General features: G+C 54.6%; 1 pseudogene across 1 annotated transcript; it reads right to left on the bottom strand.

Annotated features, from left to right (window-relative positions):
- Window positions 1-13945: 13945 nt before the first annotated feature.
- LOC308238729 (large ribosomal subunit protein uL30-like) lies at window positions 13946-14501 on the bottom strand (annotated as a pseudogene). The gene has a single exon. The product of its transcript is annotated as a large ribosomal subunit protein uL30-like (transcript).
- Window positions 14502-16783: the final 2282 nt, after the last annotated feature.

Consider the following 16783-nt stretch of genomic DNA (forward strand, 5'->3'; position numbering starts at 1 on the left):
CAGTTCAGCTTTTGCACAATTTTTTTATTTTTCATCGTTGATAACTAATTAAAAAAAAAAAAAAGACTGTTCAGGCCAGCATGCTGGATGCTGGGTGCCTGCCCAGGGCCCTCCACGCCCAGCTGGCCGCAGGGTTGTTACGAGTTAAGGAAAGAGTTACCGGACCCCACTGGCCCAAAGACATGCAGGAGCCGGAGTTTGCAGAGTGGAAAGAAAAATTGTTTAATACCGAACCGGCCAATCCGGCGTGACGGGGAGCTCGGGCCCAAGACCAGGTTTCACAGGAGAAAATCATAAGACACCGGGTTAGGAGCTCAGGGCTGTGGGGAGCTGACTGGTTAGGAGCTCAGGGCTGTGGGGAGCTGACTGGTTAGGAGCTCAGGGCTGTGCGGAGCTGACTGGTTAGGAGCTCAGGTTGTGCGGGAGCTGACTGGTTAGGAGCTCAGGCTGTGCGGGAGCTGACTGGTTAGCTCAGGGCTGTGCGGGAGCTGACTGGTTAGGAGCTCAGGGCGTGCGGGAGCTGACTGGTTAGGAGCTCAGGCTGTGGGGAGCTGACTGGTTAGGAGCTCAGGGCGTGCGGGAGCTGACTGGTTAGGAGCTCAGGGCTGTGTGGAGCTGACTGGTTAGGAGCTCAGGGCTGTGGGGAGCTGACTGGTTAGGAGCTCAGGGCTGTGGGGAGCTGACTGGTTAGGAGCTCAGGGCTGTGGGGAGCTGACTGGTTAGGAGCTCAGGGCTGTGGGGAGCTGACTGGTTAGGAGCTCGGATTGTGCGGGAGCTGACTGGTTAGGAGCTCAGGCTGTGCGGGAGCTGACTGGTTAGCTCAGGGCTGTGCGGGAGCTGACTGGTTAGGAGCTCAGGGCTGTGGGGAGCTGACTGGTTAGCTCAGGGCTGTGGGGGAGCTGACTGGTTAGGAGCTCAGGCTGTGGGGAGATGACTGGTTAGGAGCTCAGGGCTGTGGGGGAGCTGACTGGTTAGCTCAGGGCTGTGCGGGAGCTGACTGGTTAGGAGCTCAGGGCGTGCGGGAGCTGACTGGTTAGGAGCTCAGGCTGTGGGGAGCTGACTGGTTAGGAGCTCAGGGCTGTGGGGAGCTGACTGGTTAGGAGCTCAGGGCTGTGGGGAGCTGACTGGTTAGGAGCTCAGGGCTGTGGGGAGCTGACTGGTTAGGAGCTCAGGGCTGTGGGGAGCTGACTGGTTAGGAGCTCAGGGCTGTGGGGAGCTGACTGGTTAGGAGCTCAGGGCTGTGGGGAGCTGACTGGTTAGGAGCTCAGGGCTGTGGGGAGCTGACTGGTTAGGAGCTCAGGGCTGTGGGGAGCTGACTGGTTAGGAGCTCAGGGCTGTGTGGGAGCTGACTGGTTAGGAGCTCAGGGCTGTGGGGAGCTGACTGGTTAGGAGCTCAGGGCTGTGGGGAGCTGACTGGTTAGGAGCTCAGGCTTTGGGGAGCTGACTGGTTAGGAGCTCAGGACTGTGGGGAGCTGACTGGTTAGGAGCTCAGGCTTTGGGGAGCTGACTGGTTAGGAGCTCAGGACTGTGGGGAGCTGACTGGTTAGGAGCTCAGGTTGTGCGGGAGCTGACTGGTTAGGAGCTCAGGCTGTGCGGGAGCTGACTGGTTAGCTCAGGGCTGTGCGGGAGCTGACTGGTTAGCTCAGGGCTGTGGGGAGCAGACTGGTTAGCTCAGGGCTGTGGGGAGCTGACTGGTTAGGAGCTCAGGGCTGTGGGGAGCTGACTGGTTAGGAGCTCAGGGCTGTGTGGGAGCTGACTGGTTAGGAGCTCAGGGCTGTGGGGAGCTGACTGGTTAGGAGCTCAGGCTGTGCGGGAGCTGACTGGTTAGGAGCTCAGGCTTTGGGGAGCTGACTGGTTAGCTCAGGGCTGTGGGGAGCTGACTGGTTAGGAGCTCAGGCTGTGCGGGAGCTGACTGGTTAGCTCAGGGCTGTGCGGGAGCTGACTGGTTAGCTCAGGACTGTGGGGAGCTGACTGGTTAGGAGCTTAGGTTGTGCGGGAGCTGACTGGTTAGGAGCTCAGGTTGTGCGGGAGCTGACTGGTTAGGAGCTCAGGCTGTGCGGGAGCTGACTGGTTAGCTCAGGGCTGTGCGGGAGCTGACTGGTTAGGAGCTCAGGGCTGTGTGGGAGCTGACTGGTTAGGAGCTCAGGGCTGTGGGGAGCTGACTGGTTAGGAGCTCAGGCTGTGCGGGAGCTGACTGGTTAGGAGCTCAGGCTTTGGGGAGCTGACTGGTTAGCTCAGGGCTGTGGGGAGCTGACTGGTTAGGAGCTCAGGCTGTGCGGGAGCTGACTGGTTAGCTCAGGGCTGTGCGGGAGCTGACTGGTTAGCTCAGGACTGTGGGGAGCTGACTGGTTAGGAGCTTAGGTTGTGCGGGAGCTGACTGGTTAGGAGCTCAGGTTGTGCGGGAGCTGACTGGTTAGGAGCTCAGGCTGTGCGGGAGCTGACTGGTTAGCTCAGGGCTGTGCGGGAGCTGACTGGTTAGGAGCTCAGGGCGTGCGGGAGCTGACTGGTTAGGAGCTCAGGCTGTGGGGAGCTGACTGGTTAGGAGCTCAGGGCGTGCGGGAGCTGACTGGTTAGGAGCTCAGGGCTGTGTGGAGCTGACTGGTTAGGAGCTCAGGGTTGTGCGGGAGCTGACTGGTTAGGAGCTCAGGACTGTGCGGGAGCTGACTGGTTAGCTCAGGGCTGTGCGGGAGCTGACTGGTTAGGAGCTCAGGACTGTGCGGGAGCTGACTGGTTAGCTCAGGGCTGTGCGGGAGCTGACTGGTTAGGAGCTCAGGACTGTGCGGGAGCTGACTGGTTAGCTCAGGGCTGTGTGGGAGCTGACTGGTTAGGAGCTCAGGCTGTGGGCAGCTGACTGGTTAGGAGCTCAGGTTGTGGGGAGCTGACTGGTTAGGAGCTCAGGGCTGTGGGCAGCTGACTGGTTAGGAGCTCAGGGCTGTGGGGAGCTGACTGGTTAGGAGCTCAGGGCTGTGGGGAGCTGACTGGTTAGGAGCTCAGGGCTGTGGGGAGATGACTGGTTAGGAGCTCAGGGCTGTGGGGAGCTGACTGGTTAGGAGCTCAGGGCTGTGGGGAGCTGACTGGTTAGGAGCTCAGGGCTGTGGGGAGCTGACTGGTTAGGAGCTCAGGGCTGTGTGGGAGCTGACTGGTTAGGAGCTCAGGGCTGTGGGGAGCTGACTGGTTAGCTCAGGGCTGTGGGGAGCTGACTGGTTAGGAGCTCAGGGTTGTGCGGGAGCTGACTGGTTAGGAGCTCAGGCTGTGCGGGAGCTGACTGGTTAGCTCAGGGTTGTGGGGAGCTGACTGGTTAGGAGCTCAGGCTGTGGGGAGCTGACTGGTTAGCTCAGGGCTGTGTGGGAGCTGACTGGTTAGGAGCTCAGGCTGTGGGGAGCTGACTGGTTAGGAGCTCAGGTTGTGCGGGAGCTGACTTGCGCGGTGGAGAAAGGGTAAGCAATCATTTCTTCGGGTCTGAGGACAGCTCTGAGGTCTGGTCCGGGTCCCTCCGTCCCGTCTCACGGGGAGTAGCCAGGGGGTCGGTCCACCTTGGGGCTCAGGAGCTGAAACCCAACTCGGGCCAAGTTGTTCCTTCACCTGCCAGAGACCCAGCCTGTGACCACGAGGCAGGGCTGGCTGCTGTCTTCTGCTGCCTTGGGGGTTAATGATGATAATATAAACATAAATGTAAATTAAACTAAGTGTAAGTGTACGTGTACATATAAATATAAATGTAAATATAAATATAAGTAAATGCACATGTACATATAAATATAAACATAAATATAAATATAAAATAAGTAAATGCACATGTACATATAAATATAAACATAAATATAAATATAAAGTAAGTAAATGTACATGTACATATAAATATAAACATAAATGTAAATATAAATGTAAGTAAATGTACATGTACATTTAAATATAAATAAAAACATAAATAAAAATATAGCTAAATGTAATCCAAGTCAGGAGGCCCCTCAGGGCCCTTAGTGAGTTTGCAGCCGCAGGAGGCGGAGCCCGGGGCCGGGCCCAGCCTGCAGGAGCTGGGGCGCAGCAGGCAGCCCCGGGCTGGGCCTCAGGCTGAGAAGCTTGTGGGCTGGTGGAGTCGGAGGCGGGACTCACTGGCTCTCCTGAGCGTTTGGATGCGTTTCCTCCGGATACCCATAAGCATCTCCGAAGCCTCTTTTAGACGTGATTCTCGGGGACCCTCAGGAGAAACTCGCCTCTCCGCTCTCAGAGGGGTGGGCTCCGGCCCAGGCTTGTGACCTCGGGGTCTGTCATCACGCCTCCCATCGCGATACTGAAGTCAGGGTGAGCCTCGTTTCTTCTCATTCCTTTTCGGACAAGCGTCTGAGAGGCGGGCGGGACCAAGAATAAAGAAGGAAATCAAGTCCTTTGCCTCTGTCCACACAATTCACTTAAAAATAACTTCAGAGGCGTGCAAATGGGGTAATTACAATATGCATCAAAATTAAAGAGGGGCCTGGCCGGTGTGGCTCAGTGGATAGAGCGTCGGCCTGCGGACCGAAGGGGCCCGGGTTCGATTCCGGTCAAGGGCACGTACCTTGGTTGCAGGCTCCTCCCCAGCCCGGGCCCTGGTCGGGGCACGTGCAGGAGGCAACCCATCGATGTGTCTCTCTCACATCGATGTTTCTCTCAGTCTTTCCCTCTCTCTTCCACTCTCCGTAAAACTCAATGGAAAAAGATACTCTCAGGTGAGGATTCAAAAAAGAAAAAAAGAGAAAATTCTAACATTGCAGCCGGGAGTTTTAGGAAAACTTGCTTGGAGGGAACAGCGGGTTTTGGGACCAGTTCCCTGTGGATACGGACGAGTCCATCCCTCGACGGGGCACCCTAGTCAGAGAGCATTGCGAGATGTCGGGGAGGGAGACGTCTCGGAGGTGGGTGGGGGTGAGGCTTAGCTGTCCTAAAGGACAGAAGGGAAGGGCGAGGGAGGCGCTGAGGCTGGAGCGTCTACTCTCAACGCCTCCCGCCTGCTTCGGGCAGACAGCGGTTTCTCCGGCTCAGCTCATTCGATCCCAGTCACAGGCGGCTTTCTTCCGGAGGAACATACACTTCCAGGATGGATCCCACACAGACACGGCCTCCGGGGGACATGCCCTTGACGGTCACGTTTGAAATCAAGATGGACAGGAAAGATCTGAGCGCCGGCCGAGTGATGAGTCGAGGGGACAAGCATCCCAATTAACCAGCCTTCTCTAGGGCTGTTATGGATCGGCCTGGCCCCTCCCCCACCCTCCCCTCCCCCATTCCTTCCCCTCCTCCCTGCCTCCCCTCTTCCTCCCCTCCCTCCTGCGAACCCTTACCGGAGAGTCACTGTTTGCAAGCCCGGTGGGGAGGTACGGCAAGATCTGCCTTTTTGAAATGATGGTGTCCGTATAGCCCGACTCATAGAGACGCTTGCAAAATTATCCGGATGGAATACCTAGTCCCAAACCCAAACGGGCAGCCAAAACGGGGAGACCGAAAAACAACCCCCACACGAGAGAACGAGAGAATTCTCCAGAAGAAGAGGTGAATGAAATGGAGAGGAGACGTTTATCTGATAGAGAGTTCAGAATAATGACGGTAAAACAGCATGAGAAAAGATACAGTAACGATGAGAAAAGATACAGTAACGATGAGAAAAGATACAGTAACGATGAGAAAAGAACCGTCGGAAATAAGGAATGACGTGGCACGAATAATGAACACATTGGGCCCGGCCGGCGTGGCTCGGCGGTTGACCTTCGACCTAGGAACCAGGAGGTCACGGTCCGATTCCCAGTCAGGGCACAGGCCCGAGTTGCGGGCTCCATCCCCAGTGTGGGGCGTGCAGGAGGCAGCCGATCCATGATTCTCTCTCATCATGGATGTTTCTATCTCTCTCTCCCTCTCCCTTCCTCTCTGAAACCAGTAAAAATAATTTTTTTTTTTTAAAAAAGACCACATTGGAAGGAATACACAGCCGACTAGCGGAAGCAGAGGATCAGATCAGTGAATTAAAACTATTCCTATGTCCCCAAGAAGAAAGGCGACAATCTGTGGCCCAATAAACAATCCCGCCAACACCCGGAACGTTCAAAGAAGCCAATTTCCTGCACAGCATTGGCACCGGTTATCTGAGCCCCGGGAGGAATGGGTGAACTTTCCTACGGGGGACACACACACCGTCACCGTTTGTTTTATTTAGCTGCAGTACGGAAGCCCCCCAGGCCCCCTCGACGGATCCTGGGGGGGCTCTGGCTTTGGGCCTTGCAGGGGCTGGGAGACTCATCCGTGTCAGCCATCAGCGTGACACTTTCCCCTTCCCCGCGGAATCGCTTCCTTTTGGCTTCGGGGACTTGGCGATCGCGGCTGTCAAAACACTCTGCAACATTCAGTGCAGTCGGAATTCTGCGGAGGGATGCTGACGGCTCAGAGCAGGGAGCCGTCTGTGCGTGCGGCCTGACAGGCGGGCACGGGCAGCCGGCCCCTCTTTGTCCCTAAACGCGCCTCTTTCCTCCTGGGTGTGTCTACGTGTGTACAGGCCGGGCTGTAAATTGTGCCCGACGCTGAAATAAAAAGCGATAAAAAGGGTGCGCGAGGGAGTCGGGGGCCTGGGGTACCCATCTCTGTGAGGTTCCTGAGAGCAGTGTTTCGGGGCTGTTGTGTCTGATCCGCCTGTAGCCACGAGGTCTGTGCTTCCACCAGGCAAGACCGGAAGGTTCGTCCCGGCATCCAGTGCCCCACAGAGGCCGCCCTCACCCTGCCGGGTATCGCAGGAAACACAGTGTCAGGAGGTCACGGTTCGATTCCCCGTCAGGGCACAGGCCCGGGTTGCAGGCTCGATCCCCAGTGTGGGGCGTGCAGGAGGCAGCCGATCCATGATTCTCTCTCATCATGGATGTTTCTATCTATCCCTCCCTCTCCCCTCTCCTTTCCTCCCTGAAATCAATGAAAATATATTTGAAAAATAAATAAAAAAGAATCGCCCCCAGTGGATGTCAGATGACAAAGCAATGCATTTCTCTACCCCCTCTACCTCTCTCTTCCGGTCCCCAAGGACGGAGGGCAGGCAGAGGCAGGCCAGATAGCGCCGAGGGCCCTCCACCCCCACCCCCCGTCCCCCATCCCCGCCCCACTGTCATGGGGGCAAGAAATGAAACCAGGAAATGCTCACCCGACAGGCATTCTCTCTGTGAGCCGGGCTCGTCTAACCAAACAGCTGGCTGAGGGCAGCCACCCATGAAATCTAAGCTAAATCCTGGTGCTTGAGGGATGGAGGGAGAAAGAGCTTTTTCAAAAAATACATAATTTTTTTAATTGATTTCAGAGAGAGAGAAACATCCATGATGAGAATCATTGATCGGCTGCCACCTGCACACCCCACACTGGGGATCCAGCTCGAAACCCGGGCGTGTGCCCTGACCGGGAATCGAACCATGACCTCCTGGTTCCTAGGTCGACGCTCAACCCCTGAGCCACGCCGGCCGCGTGAGAAAGAGCCTTTACTCCGACGCAGCCCCACCTCCCGATGCTCACGGCTGGCGTATAAGTGCAATATCACTTTCGTGTCCTGTGGCCTTCGAGGACCCAGTGTTCATTGACCTACAAGCTCTCAGAACTCCCAGCCAGATGAGGCCCGGGAAGTGAAAATTACAAACCCAGCACATCCCTTTCCGCCGGGCCGCCGGCGTGAGCGCAGGCTCTCTGCCCGCCGTGCTCACAACCGAAGGCGAAAGACTTAAATGGCTGCGAATTGCATCAATTAAAATCGTTCCCGTTCCAAGTGAGCTCAGACGGCTGGCTGGCGTGCTTTGACCCAACGTCTTTTTCATGTGTGATACACTTTCTTAATTAAACCGTGGGCAGCGATCAAAAGCATGGGTAAATGGAATATAGGTGTTCTTCAAAGTGAAAAATAAATTAAAAAGGGAGGTTGAGATAGAATTCTTTTTTAAATGTATTTATTTTTTAAAATATGTTTTTATTGATGTCAGAGAGGAAGGGAGAGGGGGAGAGAGAGAGAAACATCCATAATGATGAGAGAGAATTAAGGATCGGCTGCCTCCTGCATGCCCCCGACTGGGGATCAAGCCCACAACCCAGGCATGTGCCCTGACCGGGAATCGAACTGTGACCTCCTGGTTCATAGGTCAATGCTCAACCACTGAGCCACACCGGCCGGGCATATAAGATATAGACTTCTAACATGCACCAGCTTCTTAGGGGTGTTGGGAAGAGGGAGTGAATAAATATTGTGAACACATGCCCTAACTTGTTTGGCTCAGTGGATAGAGCGTCGGCCTGCGGACTGAAGGGTCCCAGATTCGATTCCCGTCAAGGGCATGTACCTTGGTTGCGGGCACATCCCCAGTGGGGTGGCGTGCAGGAGGCAGCTGATCGATGTTTCTCTCTCATCGATGTTTCCAACTCTCTCTCCCTCTCCATTCCTCTCTGTAAAAAATCAACTATTGTGAACACTTAGAACACGTAGGACAGCACCTGGCACATAGCAAGTGCCGTGTTACCTATTACGCCTGCCCTTTAAGAATTTGCTGTCTGGGCAGAAAAAAACAGGACACACAGCGGGAAAGGTAACTAATGGTGACCAGAAATACCGCGGAACCACAGAGAAAGGGGCGATTGCTCCGGCCAGGGCGTTTAAAATGGACCCTCGCAAAGCTCCCTTTAAGCTCAAGTCTTGAGACATGAACATTCAGCGGCCCCACTTTTGGGGATGATTCATTGGGTTGTAATCCTACCTTGAGACGTTTGATTCTAAGGTACCTTCCTGACACTTGTGATCCCTTCAGATAGGACTATTATTTTAAATATATTTTTATTGATTTCAGAGAGGAAGGGAGAGGGGAGAGAGAGATGAAAACATCAGTGATGAGAGAGAATCATGGATCGGCTGCCGCCTGCACGCCCCCTACTGGGGATCGAGCCCGCAACCCGGGCATGTGCCCTGACCGGGAATCGAACTGTGACCTCCTGGTTCATAGGTCGAGGCTCAACCACTGAGCCATGCCGGCCGGGCGATCCCTTTAGCCAGGCGTCCTCAAACTACGGCCCGCGGGCCACATGCGGCCCGCCGAGGACATTTATCCGGCCCGCCGGGGGCCGCTGCCTGTCCTGCTTAGCAGCCGACGCGTCCCGGGCCCGCAGTGCGCATAGGAATTTGTTCATAGTTTTTTTTTTTAAACTATAGTCCGGCCCTCCCACGGTCTGAGGGACAGTGACCTGGCCCCCTGGTTAAAAAGTGTGAGGACCCCTGCTTTAGCTATTAAAACGAGGTTGACCAGATAGCCCCCCTCAGAGTGGCAGCAGCTCATCCCTGTCCTCATCTTCATCATCACCATCACCATCATCGTTACCACCCACAGAGCCCGAGGGGCAAGGTGCCATGGATGACGTTGCTTTGAGGCAGATTTTAAATCTGTTCGCGTCCAGCTCAAGGCGGGATAGCGGAGAGCCCTTTGGGGAGACGCTGACCTTTTCCTGCCTCCCACCGTGACGGGCTGTCTGACAATCCGGGCTGTGTTGTCACAACGCCCAGAATGCACTGGTGTTGGCTTTCGCCAAACAGGTGAGCAAATTCAGCGTGTGCTCTCTCACCCAGGCAAGGACCGGGAAGGGGATGGCGTGAAGGATCGCCTTCCTGCATGCGAGCCATCCCCTGTGGAACTGCGGGGTCTCCTCGCCTCCAGCCCTGTCCTGACGGCCTTGCCCTGGCTCTGGGCCGGACCCCCTCCCCCGGCAGCTGCCCTCCCGTCTGGGATTCCCACGCCGATGCCAGAGGGTCGGAGGCTGGCCGGGGCCACATCTTCTGAATTCCCTCCCGTGGTAAGTAGAGGCAACCTCCGGCGGCGGGCTTCCTGGGTGTGGCGGCGGTCTGAGTCGGCACGCGAGTGACTGGGGAGGCGCTGGGGACGGTCCCTCTGCCGTTGGGACACAAGAGCCACAGGAGAGTCCCTGGAAGATGCTGTGTGATGGTGGCACCTTGGCGAAGGACGGCTTAGCAACGCTGCCACGTGCACGCAGACAGCCATCCATGTACGTGCACAGGTGAGGATATCGATGTGTGTTGTCTACATGTTAAATGTTCTGTGAAGGCATCAGCTGAGGAAAGATGGCCTCTTATAGGCTGTTTCCATGGGAGCTGACTACCCCCCGGCACGGCCCTAACGATGAGTTATTACTGTTCAGCTAAGACCGTGGTAGGGAACCGATGGGTAATACACTGCGCCTGGCCAAACAACAGGTTAATTCTTCTTTCTTTCCTTCTCCGATGGAACACCCGCTGATGTTATGTAATAATTTATCTCAACGGCTGAATCACCCCGCTAGCTCTTTCTCCACAGAGTTAACCCAGGAAGGGAAAGGAGGGTATATGGACCCGCGGGGACGCCCTCGGGCAAAGTATATGCTAGTCGGTGGCCTTGTAACTGAAGGACCCAGGGGACTGGCTGCGTGTCACGACCTGAGCCAGTTCAGCAGAGACAGGGTTGAGTCCTAGATGAGCGTGTATCCCAGTCCTGCCGGCAGCATGGGAGAGCGGCAGGGCACCCACAGACATCTGCTCTGCGCCCCCCCCCCCCAATAAACCAGCTACTTTATTTTATTTTTTTAAAAAATATATTTTATTTTTTACAGAGAGGAACGGAGAAGGATAGAGAGTTAGAAACATCGATGGGAGAGGAACATCGATCAGCTGCCTCCTGCACACCTCCTACTGGGGATGTGCCTGCAACCAAGGTACATGCCCTTGACCGGAATCGAACCCGGGACCCTTCAGTCCGCAGGCCGACGCTCTATCCACTGAGCCAAACCGGTCAGGGCAAACCAGCTGCTTATATTGGGTAGGAGGACAAGGATTACGTGGGGAAGGAGGCAGAAGTGTATGCTAAATGGGCAGTTTACAGGTAATGCCGGCTGGAGATTTGCAAAGGGCGGCGGCTCTGGTCTCTGCAACAAGGTTGTCCATCTTCCCATGATGACGGGCAGCTCCCGGATGGGGAGGAGGGGCCGCATTTCCAGGTGAGCTCCCAGGCCCCACAGGCAACTCCCAGCCAGGTGAGCACGGGCCTTCAATCAGAACAGCACCATCGCGGCTAACAGAGCGTGATGACTGTGTCTTACCATCCTCGCTGGTCCCCCACATGCTATTTCTGCCCCATCAGCATCTCAGATGCTGCCCCGAGGACCAGGGTTTTAATCAGCGAAGTCCATTTAGAAACGCCACACTGAGTGTCCTGCAGATCGCAGGGCCTGGCCTGGGCCTGCCTGTGGGGCAGAGGTTACTACAGACCGAAGCCCAGGAAAGGCCATGGTGGGGACAGGGGTCACTACAGACCGGAGTCCAGGAAAGGCCATGGTGGGGACAGGGGTCACTACAGACCGGAGTCCAGGAAAGGCCATGGTGGGGACAGGGGTCACTACAGACCGGAGCCCAGGAAAGGCCATGGTGGGGACAGGGGTCAGTACAGACCGGAGCCCAGGAAAGGCCATGGTGGGGACAGGGGTTAGTACAGACCGGAGCCCAGGAAAGGCCATGGTGGGGACAGGGGTTAGTACAGACCGGAGCCCAGACCAGACCATGGTGGGGACAGGGGTCAGTACAGACCGGAGCCCAGGAAAGGCCATGGTGGGGACAGGGGTCAGTACAGACCGGAGCCCAGACCAGGCCATGGTGGGGACAGGGGTCAGTACAGACCGGAGCCCAGGAAAGGCCATGGTGGGGACAGGGGTCAGTACAGACCGGAGCCCAGGAAAGGCCATGGTGGGGACAGGGGTCAGTACAGACCGGAGCCCAGACCAGACCATGGTGGGGACAGGGGTCAGTACAGACCGGAGCCCAGACCAGACCATGGTGGGGACAGGGGTCAGTACAGACCGGAGCCCAGGAAAGGCCATGGTGGGGACAGGGGACAGTACAGACCGGAGCCCAGACCAGACCATGGTGGGGACAGGGGACAGTACAGACCGGAGCCCAGACCAGACCATGGTGGGGACAGGGGTTAGTACAGACCGGAGCCCAGACCAGACCATGGTGGGGACAGGGGTTAGTACAGACCGGAGCCCAGACCAGACCATGGTGGGGACAGGGGTCAGTACAGACCGGAGCCCAGGAAAGGCCATGCCCGCTGCACAGCTGAGAGGCTGATGGAATGCTCTCTTAGGAATTAGGGTGCATTTAGTAGTTTAAGGGGTTAAATCCCCAGATGTCTCGCTGTTTCCACATTCCTAGAATTCCTTCCTCTTCCTCCTTCAAAATCCCACTCCCCAGCGAAGTCTTGACATAAGGAAAGACCTCTAACGTAAACATTATCAACCCAGGAAAATAATCGGGAGACCTAGTCCACATGTGTATGTGGGGATAAGAATGTTTCAATTCCCCAAGCGAATATAAACCAGATCATCATCTTTGAAGATCTTTCGGGCCACATATTCATTAGGTATAAAGAATGTATAACAGCCCGGCCGGTGTGGCTCAGTGGTTGAGCATCAACCTATGAACCAGGAGGTCACGGTTCGATTCCCGGTTGGGGCACATGCCCGGGTTGCGGGCTTGATCCCCAGTGCGGGGGGCGAGGCGGGGGGGCGGTGTGCAGGAGGCAGTGGATCAATGGTTCTCTCTCATCATTGATGTTTCTCTCTCTCCCTTCTTCTCTGAAATCAATTAAATATGTATAAGATAACAAATGGCAGATAAAATTATAATAACTATTTTCCATCTGTCCCAGCACTGCTCATACGTGGAGATTTGAAAATCAAACAAATGGAAGCCTGTCACTGTTTTCTTAGTTACAAACGATATATCTTCCAAAGTGATCACGTATATATTTCATGCAGCCGATGAAGTCGGAGAATAGAGGACGTCAAAGTCTATTAGCAGGTTTGTTTATATCATAATCCAATTCAGTTTCGTTTAAAGTTGAAAAGGGAACCTATAGAGACGTTGGGCAATAAGTCATGTTTTCATTGGACCAAAGGATGTCCACGATTTTATTAAAATGGAACGGAGGGTTATTTTCACACAGCTTGTAAAGGCAGACGTGCCAGGATACGTCATGTAGAAATAGCTTCCAGTAGATCATAAAAGAGAAAACGTAGTGACATGTCTGCGAGAAGGGGAGAGAGCGATGTGTTTCTAGAAGCGAGGAGAACAGCTATTGTTTATGGAGATGTAATGGGCATAGATCATATTAGCCTCAGGTGTACAGCACGATTCACTGTGATTTCTCACGCACTGAGAGGTGATCACCTCGGGAAGTCTAGTCACACCCATCATCACACATAGTTACACTTTTTTGTGTGAGTGTGATGAGGACTGTCAACATTTATTCTCCCCTTAACTTTCAAGTATACAACACAGTGTCGTTAACTACAGTCACCGCGTTGTACATCGCATCCCAGGACTTATGTTTTACCTGGAAATCTGTCCTTTTGGACCATACGCTGAGTGGCCAGATTGTGATGATCTCTGAACACATAATCTGGCCACTCAGTGTGTGTGTGTATGTATGTATGTGTGTATGTATATATATATTAGAGGCCTGGTGCATGAATTCATGCATGGGTGGGGTCCGGCCAGCTTGGCCAGGGGGAGGGGACATGGGCGGTTGGCTGGCCTGCCTGCTGGTCGAACTCCTGGTCGAGGGGACAATTTGCATATTAGCCTTTTATTATATAGGATATTCACTGAGTGGCCAGATTATTTTGCGTTCAGAGATCATTATAATCTGGTCACTCAGTGTATATACCCATTCATCTACCCCCCTCTTCCCGTCTCTTGCAGCCACCAATCTATTCTCTGTATCTATGAGCTCAGAATTTTTGTTTGCTTTGTAGATTCCACCAATGAGTGAGATCCTGTGATAGTTGTCTTTCTGCCTTTTTTTTTTTCAATTTTAAAGGCCTCGGTTTATTAACGGACCAGATTACAAAAATAACCATGGTAGATACCTTAGCTCATCCTTCTAATAAGCCTATTGATCTGGTCTCCCCTCTTCCCAGCATCTCCACCTTCTGCAAAGTGGGTGGTGTTCTTCTTCATCCCGCCTCGTGGGGAAGGTAACCTGAAGGGCCACAGGAAGTGTTCACTTCTTTGAAGCGCTTTCCAACAGGGTAGATCTCATGGATCAGACCTTCCCTGCAGATGCCGCCATGTTTACCAAGAGACCGAGCAACCCACGAGTTACCTGTCAGGGCAATTCGTTTTTTGTCGATTTTGTCATAACCACGCGTGTAGATCAATTCATGTACTGACTCCAGGTTTGGGTACCCGCATGCAATGTATGGCCCCACCATCCGCAGCATGTTCATGGAAGCCTGGCTGAGCTTAAAAAGGTGCCGGTGAAGATCTGGCGAAGGCGGAGGAGATGCAGCGGCTTCCGGACCCTCGGGCTCGCACCACTGATACCCCCGATCCCGATGACCAGTGCCAACGTGGGTTCAGCAGGTACGCAGAAGTTGCCGGCTTTCCTTGCCATCCTGGCCATTCGAATCTCCGTTCTGTACATCCGCCCGGATTCCCTGTGACAGTGCTTGGCTCTTTCATCGATGAGCTTGCTTCTTGCCTTTGAAGCATCTTTTGGGCAAACTGCTTTCTCAGGCGCCTGGTCTGCAGCTCTGCGCAATTCCTTCGCTTTTTCTTGAAGGTTCCTGGCCCAGCAGGAACCTTCTTCTTCTCTCCTGCACCCTCCCTGTTCCAGCGGAAAAGAGCTGTCTTATTTCCCGTAGCATAAGGCCCTCAAGGGCCATCTGTCCATGCGATTGCAAATGCCCTTGAATGGTTAAGGGAGGTTGGGTCACCTTCCCAGTTTACCTGGGACATACCCAGCCATGGAAGTCGTGTGTCCCTGGAGAGGCTCATTCTGGGCGAACCAGGACTGTTATCCTAAGTCAGTGGTCGGCAAACTGCGGCTCTGTTGAATAATGAGTTTGCCGAACACTGTCCTAAGTGAAGTAGGAAATAAGGTCAACTGACAATTAGACCAGAGAGGGGTTGCTGGGGGTTTGGGAGTGACAGGGTGAAAATCGTTACCCTGGCCTGGCTGGCATGGCTCAGTGGTTGAGCATCAGCCTGTGAACCAGGAGGTCACAGTTCCATTCCCGGTCAGGGCACGTGCCCGGGTTGCGGGCTCCATCCCCAGTGAGGAGTGTGCAGGAGGCAGCCGATCCATGATTCTCTCTCTCTCTCCCTCTCCCTTCCTGTCTGAGATGAATAAAAATCTATTTAAAAAATCGCTTTCCTGGCCACGGCCCTGGGACGCACCCCGGGCTGAGCCACACAAGCCACCCACCTCCAGGCTGGCAGGAAAGAAGGCAGACAGGGTGACCCTTCATGACGGTTTCGGAAGAAAACCATCGGTGATGATAGAAAAGCTTTAGCCACAAAGGCTCACGGAACAAAGAGGAATCCAACTCATGTCCAAAGAGAAATAAAACAGCCTTCGCTGCTAGGCAGTGGAAAGCGAAAATACCCTGTTGCCCACACCACACTCCCTGTCTCTGCCGCTCGCTCACCGGAAGTCTTGGTCCGTGAGCTTTTCGGAAAGAGGTGGACGAGATTAGCTGGTTTGGGGGAAAACCTTACACGGAGAGTTACTGGCCGTCCCGTTTCCTCCGCTGCTCTCGCTGCGACTGTAAACAGTGCTCCCTCGGTCCGTGGCCCCCGCTCTGATGAGAAGTCATGTCAAGATAAAGAAATCCTGGCTCTTTCCAGTTGAAAAGATGGGATTAAACATGTCATTCGGTAGCTATAGGAAAAGGTTTCCCAATAATCAGTTACCCCAAATAACCCGTATTATTTAGGGCCGGATATCTGCAGGGAGACAACCACACAGATGTTGGAGACCAGGAAAAAGCGCTGAAAAGATCTCAAACATTTAAGTGTAAAAAAAAAAGTATTTGACTTGGGAGTGAGGGAGAGAGGTTTATTTTTATTTTTTTAATGATGGCCTGATATTGCTTTGATGGGGCAGACTCTTTTCCACAGAACAGACAAGAATGCTGTGAAATTGATTGCAAGTCTTCGAGGGGAACTGTGAGGCGAGAGCTGTGATAATGGGGGCGTGGGACTCGCCCGGAAATCAGCATCTTGAAACCCTCGAAGCCACAAATTAGAAGCCACAGGTAAAGTGTGTCGGGGAGGTAAAAAAATAACGATGACCCTTGTGAAGGAGAAAGGCGCACTGAGCCCATTGGGAGTCACAGGATCATTGTTATTTGTTTGTCCATCCTCGCCCGAGGACATTTTCCCATTGATTTCTAGGGAGAGCGGGAGAGAGAGGGAAAGACAGAGACATCGACGTGAGAGAAACACATCGATGGTTGCCTCCTGCACGCACCTTCACCAGGGTCCGGGCCGGGGAGGAGCCGGCCACGGAGGTACAGGCCCTTGACCGGAATCGAACCCGGGCCCCTTCGGTCTGCAGGCCGACGCTCTAGCCACTGAGCAACACTGGCCAGGGGGGAATCTCAGCCCATTTAGAGTCACGATGATTTTGTTGCACCTTCACCCTGTCCTTCCTGCTGCTCTTCTCAGTGGGATGTGGGGGTCTCCCTGGTGTGATGCCCTCACCGCGGCTCCAGCCCTCTAGCCCGGGCCCTGGCAGGGATAGGACTCGGGGTCCCCCCCACCCCCCCAGCCTCGGCCATGTGTGGGGTCTGCTGCCAAGTCACAGCCCTGGGTGGGCAGCTCCATGCTGAGCCCGGCCTCCGGACCCCAGTGCGGATGGAGGCCTCCCTGCCCCTCGGGCTGGCCTGGCTCTCCACCTGGTCCTCTGCTGCGATGCGGGGC

Source organism: Plecotus auritus (genome assembly GCF_963455305.1).
Source record: "Plecotus auritus genome assembly, chromosome: 14".
Classification (NCBI taxonomy): domain Eukaryota; kingdom Metazoa; phylum Chordata; class Mammalia; order Chiroptera; family Vespertilionidae; genus Plecotus; species Plecotus auritus.